We start from the raw sequence: 8,501 nt of genomic DNA on the forward strand, positions 1-8,501 counted from the left end.
AGCATCATGGTGTGGGGAGCGATCTCCTACACTGGCCGTACACCACTGGTGATCGTCGAGGGGACACTGAATAGTGCACGGTACATCCAAACCGTCATCGAACCCATCGTTCTACCATTCCTAGACCGGGAAGGGAACTTGCTGTTCCAACAGGACAATGCACATCCGCATGTATCCCGTGCCACCCAACGTGCTCTAGAAGGTGTAAGTCAACTACCCTGGCCAGCAAGATCTCCGGATCTGTCCCCCATTGAGCATGTTTGGGACTGGATGAAGCGTCGTCTCACGCGGTCTGCACGTCCAGCACGAACGCTGGTCCAACTGAGGCGCCAGGTGGAAATGGCCTGGCAAGCCGTTCCACAGGACTACATCCAGCATCTCTACGATCGTCTCCATGGGAGAATAGCAGCCTGCATTGCTGCGAAAGGTGGATATACACTGTACTAGTGCCGACATTGTGCATGCTCTGTTGCCTGTGTCTATGTGCCTGTGGTTCTGTCAGTGTGATCATGTGATGTATCTGACCCCAGGAATGTGTCAATAAAGTTTCCCCTTCCTGGGACAATGAATTCACGGTGTTCTTATTTCAATTTCCAGGAGTGTACTTTTGAACACGTTTTCTGAAAATTATCTTGAGCAGATAGCTCAGCGGCGCACATGGAAATATCTTGGAACTTGTAGCTACAAATGGGTCAAACCTTATCGACAATGTCAGTATACAAACGGGAATTAACTATCATGATGTCATTGTACGAACTACGATTAAGAAAGTTAATAAACGAGTTAAGAGAGCTAGGAGATTATTTCTTGTAGACAGAGCAGATAAGCAGTTATTAACATCTTACTTAGACAGTGAACTGACATCACTTAGTTACAGTAAGATTGATGTAGATGAATTACAGGAAAAGTTTAAGCAAATTATAAATTATGATGTGGAGGGTTATGTACCTAGTAAGTGGATAACTGATAGAAAAGACCCACTATGGTTTAATAACGAAATTCGGCGGTTGCTGAGGAAGCAGGGGCTGTTGCACTCTCGGTTCAAAAGGGGACGCATAAATGACAAGGGAAGGTTTACAGAGATTCGTGCGTCTATGAAGAGATCTATGCGCGAGGCATACGACAACTACCGTCGCCACGCCTTAGCAAAAGATCTGGCACAGAACCCGAGAAAATTCTGGTAGTACTTACATAGCAGGTCTAATTCTTACATTCTGTCCATTGTTGATCAGTCTGCTGTGAGAGCTGAAGATAGGAAAACGAAAGCTGAAGGTTTAATTTTCACGTTCTAGAAATCGTTCACACCGGAGAACAGTACGAACATACCGTCATTTGACCATTGGATAATCTTCCGTATGGACGACATTGTAATAAGCATATCTGGCGAAAAGAAACAAGTGAAAGACTTGAAAACAAATGGGTCATCAGGTCCGGATGGAACCCAGTTCCGTTCTACAAAGAGTACTCTACGGCATTGCCCCCTTACCTTCGTTTTTTCTCTGAGTCATCAGTCTTGTGACTGTCTGATGCGGCCCTCCACAAATTCCTCTCCTGTGCCGACCTTTTCATCTCACAGCAGCACTTCTTACCCACATCCACAATTACTTACTCGATGCGTTACAATCTCTGTCTTCCTCTACAATTTCTGTCCTCTACAGCTCGCTCTACTACCACGGAAGTCATTCCCTTCTCAAGGTCAGTGTTTTCCACACATTCCTCTCCGATTCTGTTCAGAACCTCCTCATTCCTTATCTTATCACTGCCCCTAATTTTTAACAATCGCCCCTAGCACTTATCGTGAATCTCTTGCGCAGCGCAGAGTCCCCAGCGACTGGGATAAAGCGCAGGTGGTTCCAATATAAGAAAGGTAAAAGAACAGACTATCGAAATTACAGACTGTAGTGTCGGCAGACTTTCCAACACTACGCACACTAATTGAAAGAGGCGGCCAAGATGCACGCGCTAACTCACGACGGATGGAGTGAGGTCTGAAACAGGAGACTTAATGAATGCTATAAAGAAAATACGTAGCTTTGGAATATACTTAACTTTTAATGCTTCCTTTGGTACATCTCTCTTGACTATACAAATGAGACTCGTAAGATACAGGCACTGTGACAATTGGCGCCTTGCTACGTCGTAGCCATTAACTTAGCTGAAGGCTATTCTAACTGTCTCTCGGCAAATGAGAACAAAGGCTTCGTCAGTATAGTCGCTAGCAACGTCGTCGTACAACTGGGGCGAGTGCTAGTCAGTCTCTCGAGACCTGCCTAGTGGTGGCGCTCGGTCTGCGATCCTGACAGTGGCGACACGCGGGTCCGACATGTACTAATGGACCGCGGCCGATTTAAGCTACCACCTAGCAAGTGTGGTGTCTGGCGGTGACACCACACAGACCAATATCCCAAACTTGTGTTTGCTGCAGAATCCTTGAACATATTCTCAATTCGAATATAATAAACTTTATTGAAACCGAGAAGCTTATGTCCACGAATGAGTATCATTTTAGAAAGCATCTATCGTGCAAAACTCAGCTTGCCAATTTCGCAAGTGATACACTGCGAGGTATGGATGAAGTGCAACAGGCAGATTCCATATTTCTAGATTTCCGGAAAGTATTTGACAAGGTGCCCCATTGCAGACTGTTAACGAAGGTACGAGCGTATGGAATAAGTTCACAGATATGTGAGTGGCTCGAAGACTTCTTAAATAATTAAACCCAGGATGTTGTTCTTGACGGCGAGTGGTCATCAGAGATAAGGGTATCCTCAGGAATGCCCCAGGGAAGTGTGATAGGGCCCATACATTTCTGTGTATACATAAACGATTTGGCTGACCGGATGGGCAGCGGTCTGCGGTTCTTTGCTGATGATGCTGAGACGTACGGCAAGCTGTCGAAGTTGAGTGACAGTAGGAAGATTACAATTTAGTTTGGGGATTTTGCTGCCATTCTTGTAACGCTCCCAACGTAACTTTACTGCATTTGATAAGGGTATTTTCCGTCTGTATTTTAACTGAACATCGTAGGGACACCTCCCGTTTATTCGAGATGTCCTTTCTTGAATTATTCAACATAGCTCTCTGTCGTCTACATAAATTACATATTTTAGAGAAGAACCATTGTTATTAAATTATTGATTTACCTCTTATTTTGTATTTCTGTGTACTTCATTAACTCGCAGTTCTATCCAATGCATAAACCATTTGACTGCAGGATCACAGCTACACGTTATTATTTTGAGGGAATTACCTGCGGGGCGTGAAAGCAAACGTGCGCGGCTCGACCCTATGATAACATCGAGCTATTCTTTTTAAACAAAGCTGTACAAAGCCAAAGTACCTGAACTACTGTAGGTAACGACGCAACTAGTTGGCTCCTATAGGATGCTGTTAGAAGAGCAAATATACTATCGGTAACTGTTAGGTATAGGCGCTACATTCACAGTCAGAAGGCGCGATACTGTTGCTCCAAGGAGATGCCGCACACCCAAATTAACTGCAAACAACAGTGCCTGTGAAAACCTGATTAAGTTTCCATTTTGTTTCTTTGGTTATTAATGAGAAGAATCGTTAAAAAGTGATGTATTGAACTGCGCCTAATAAATTACTTCTAAAAAAGGTAGAGTTACCAACTTGTTTATAAGTGGTTGCAGCAGGGAAACTGTACGTTTCCTAACATAGGTTCGAGTTCAAATTATAACCTATTTAGTCACTTCTAAATGTCCTGGTAGTTTTTAAGGATAATTTTAATCGACTATGTATAATTTTCCCCGCACAAAAATTTTGCATGTGCTTCAGTCCAACAACAATATGAGGTTCCCAGAATCCTTCTGATGATACTTTATAGCAGAATTCTCCGCACCACATCACTTTATAAACTACGTGTTCGCCTCTCACCGGATTTAACATGCGTATTTTACGTGTACAAGTAGAGTAACTTTGAACCTCTGCATCTCGAAAATGTATAAAGATATCAAGAAAATTTACATGGTTGTTCGAGATCGGGATCTTAGAAATATATCATAAAAATTCAGGCATTTGGTGTGTCTTTCCATCTTGATTTGGTACCAAAAACCATGATTTCGTGTTTTTTCAGAAACCGCCCTTGAACGAAATGGAGTCTCCATAAGCCACTTAAGGCACACCGTAGATCTCACCCAACGTAAAAAAAGAAGAAGAAGAAAAAAGTTTTACTCCATTTGACTAAGCTGGAGGACAGAAGCGTGAAGTATTTTTTTTTTATTTCTGACCGAAAAATCAAATATCACTTTTCATAGGAGTAACTTAAAAGTGCTTCAGTAGGTCCTTAATAATCATAGATTTCTTAAAAAAAATTCACCCACTATTTTACCCCTTTACTGGTTGAATTTCCAAATATGATGAAGCAGGTACTTTTTTTAAATTTCCGACCGAGAAATGAATTACTAATTTTTGTAGACCTAACATCTAAATTGCCTAAATAGCGACGTATATTATAAAAAAAACGTTTCATGCTCTACTTCACCCCCTTAGGGGCTGAATTTCGAACAAGCCGTTACTAAACGATGTCTACGGTATCAGATAAACACCCTTTTCTAATTTCATGTTCCTATCCTTAGCAGTTTGGGCTGTGTAAACCAGTCATGCCTTATTTCGCCACACAAGGGGTAAAATTTCGAAAAGCTTTCTTTTCTGAGAAGTCGAATTTAAATTTTCGTAGATCTATCTTTACAAAATTCTTTCATAATGAAATACATTCATAAAGTATTTCATCTCACATTTCACCTCCTTATCAGATGAATTTCTAAGAACACTGAAACATTTATCTTTTTTTTATTTGTAACCGAGAGGGCAAAACCAGTTTTCGTTGACTTAGCTTTAAAATGCTTTAGTAGTTCTTTAATAATGGTTTATTTAAAAAAATAAAAAGCTTTCACCCACTGTTCCACACATATAAGAGTTAAATTTCCAAATGTGCTCAAACATCTATTTCTTTATACCTGACAGAGAAACCAAATAACAATCCTCATAGTTCTAACTTCAAAATTACCTTAATAGCGACATGTTTTGAAAACCTTTTTCATCCCCTATTTCTCCTCATTAGGAGCGAAATGTTCGAAAAATCCATTCTTACACGAATCCCACAATATGAGAATAACACTCGTACTTCAAGTTTATATCATACAAGTCTGGACTAGACGATGATGAATCAGTAAGGACATTTTATTTTGTATATAGAGGTAAGGGCTAATGGCATTATTTTCGGCTCAACCGTAGGAACCGACAACCATTTTCCAATAATATTATTCTCCACTACATATCCACGAGCACAATATTGTTTATGTTCTACCTACTGGTAATAATTTATTTTGTTAGCCATTTTCGGCTTGTAAGGCTATCATCGACTTTTTAACTATCATTGTCAAAGAGTGATGTGATTGCTATTCACAGTAAATTGACTGGCAGAGGGTTCACTGAACCACCTTCAAGCTGTCTCTCTACCGTTCCACTCTGGAACGACGAGCGGGAAAAACGAGCACTTAAATTTTCTCTGTGCGAGCACTGATATCTCTTATTTTATTGTGATGATCATTTCTCCCTATGTAGGTGGGTGGCAACAGAATGTTTTCGCAGTCGGAGGAGAAAAGTGGTGATTGAAATTTCATGAGAAGATCCCGTCGCAACGAAAAACGCTTTTGTTTTAATTCACGTATCATGTCTGTGGCACTATCTCCCCTATTTCGCGATAATACACAACGAGCTGCCCTTCTTTGAACTTTTTCAATGTCATCCGTCACTCGCACCTGATGCTGATCCCACGCTGCACAGCAATAGTCTAGCATACTATGGACAAGCATGGTGTAAGCAGTATCTTTAGTAGACCTGTTGCAACTTCTTAGTGTTCTGCCAATGAATCGCAGTGTTTGGTTTGCTCTATCCACAACATTATCTATGTGATCGTTCCAAATTAGGTTATTTGTAATTGTAATCACTAAGAATTTAGTTGAATTTACAGCCTTAAGATTTGTGTGACTTACCGCGTAATTGAAATTTAGCGGATTTCTTTTAGTACTCATGTGAATAACTTCACACTTTTCCTTTTCACAGTCAGTTGTCTCTTTTCGCAACATACAGATATCTAAATCATTTTGCAATTTGTTTTGGTCGTGTGATGATTTTACAAGATGGTAAATGAGAGCAACATCTGCAAACAATCTAATAAGGTTACTCAGATTGTCTCCTATGTCGTTAATATAGATCAGGAACAATAGAGGGCCTATAACACTTCCTTGGGGAACTCCGGATATTACTTCTGTTTTACTCGATGACTTTCCGTCTATTACTACGAACTGTGACCTTTCTGACAGGAAATCACGAATCGAGTCGCACAACTGAGGCGATACTCCGTAGGCACGCAGTTTGGTTAGAAGACAGTTTTGAGGAAAGGTGTCGAAAGCCTTCTGGAAAACTAAAAATATCAATTTGGCATCGCCTGTCGATAGCATTCATTACTTCCTGAGTATAAACAACTAGTTGCGTTTCAAAAGAACGATGTTTACTGAATCCGTACTATGTGTCAATAAATCGTTTTATTCGAGGTAATTCATAATGTTCTAACACAATGTATGTTCGAGAACCCTAATGCAAATCGACGTAAGTGATATGGGCGTGTAATTCAGCGCATTACTTCTATTTCCCTCTTTGGGTATTGGTGTGACTTGAGCAATTTTCCAGTCTCTAGGTACGGAACTTCCTGTGACCGAGCACTTGTATATAATTGCTAAATAAGGAGCTAGTGTCTGAGCATACTCTGAAACGAACCTGACTAAGATAGTCATACACCAGAATCTCTTTGGGTTTCCTGCCGGATTCCGAGACAGAGATTCGTTGTGGAAATTATTAAAAGCTTCTCGCATTGAAGTACGCGCTATAGTTCGAACTTCTACAAAACTTTGCCAATCTTTGTGATTTTGCGTTCTTCTAAATTTGGCATGCTTTTTCGTTGTTTCTGCAACAGCTATCTGACCCGTTTTGTGTACCATGGGGGGATCAGTACCATCACTTATTAAATTATGTGGTACATATCTCTCACCTGCCATCGATACTATCTCTTTGAAATCATTCCACATCTTTTCTACGCTAATCGTGATCAATATTAAAGGAGATTAATATTATGTTATTTTGATTGTTAATTTAGTATTTATTTTTGTACAGGGCGTGCTTTTTCGAGGTTTCGTATTAATGCTATTCCAGTTTTTCCATTTATTTTCTGCTTAAAATTTTTAATTACATTTTGACCTCGACGGCGATTGTTCATCGAAGACAGGAGTATCGTCAGGATTGCCCCAAGTGTGATAGAACCGCTGTTCTTCTCTGTATACATAAATGATTTGCGGACGGGGTGGGCAGCAATTTGAGTTTTTTTGGTGATGATGCCGTGGTGTACGGTAAGGCATCGACGTTGAGTGACTGTAGGAAGATACGAGACGACTTAGACAAAATTTCCAGTTGGTGTGATGAATGGCAGTTAGCCCTAAATGTGGAAAAATGCGGATGTGTAGGAAGAACAAATCTTTTATGTTTGGATACAGTATTACTGATAATCGTTTCAAATCTGGGCATAACGTTGCAAAGCGATATGAGACGGAACAAGTATTTGCAAACTGTGGTAGGGAAGGCGAATGGTCGACTTTGGTTTGAGATAATTTTAGGAAAGGGTGGTTCACCTGTAAAGGAGACCGGTTATGGGACGCTGGTCCAATCTGTTTTTGGGTACTGCTCGAGCGCTCGGGATCCGTACCAAGTCGGATCGAAGGAAGACATCGAAGCAGTTCAGAGGCGGCCTGCCAGATTTGTTACTGGGAAGTTTGAACAATACGTTAAGTTTATGGAAATGCTTTGCGAACTCAAACGTGAATCCCTGGAGGGAGGGTAACAATCTTTTCGTGAAACACTGTTAAGATAATTCAAAGAATTAGAATCTAAAACTGAGTCCTAAACTATTCTACTGCCGCCAAAAACACTGATGGGCCAAAGAAATGGTGTAGGCCTGATGGGCCAAAGAAATGGTATAGGCATGCATATTCAAATACAGAGATGTGTAAACAGGCAGAATACGGCGCTGCGGTCGCCAACGCCTATATAAGACAACAAGTGTCTGGCGGAGTTGTTAGGTTGGTTACTGCTGCTGCGATGACAGGTTATCAAGATTCATGTGAGTCTGAACGTGGTGTTATAGTCGGGAGCGATGGGGTCCAGCACCTCCGAGTTAGCGATGAAGTGCGGATTTTCTCGTACGACCATTTCAAGAGTATACCATGAACACCATTAAACTCCGACATCGCTGAGCCCGGAAAAAAAAAAAAACTTACAAGAACCCCACTAACGACGAATGAAGAGAATCTTTTGATACAGGTGCGCTCTTTCACAAATTGCTGAATATTTCATTCCTGGGCCATCAACGAGTGTCAGCGGGCGAACCATTCAACGAATCATCACCGATATCGGCTTTCGGAGCTGAA

Source organism: Schistocerca nitens, chromosome 9 (assembly GCF_023898315.1).
Source record: "Schistocerca nitens isolate TAMUIC-IGC-003100 chromosome 9, iqSchNite1.1, whole genome shotgun sequence".
Classification (NCBI taxonomy): domain Eukaryota; kingdom Metazoa; phylum Arthropoda; class Insecta; order Orthoptera; family Acrididae; genus Schistocerca; species Schistocerca nitens.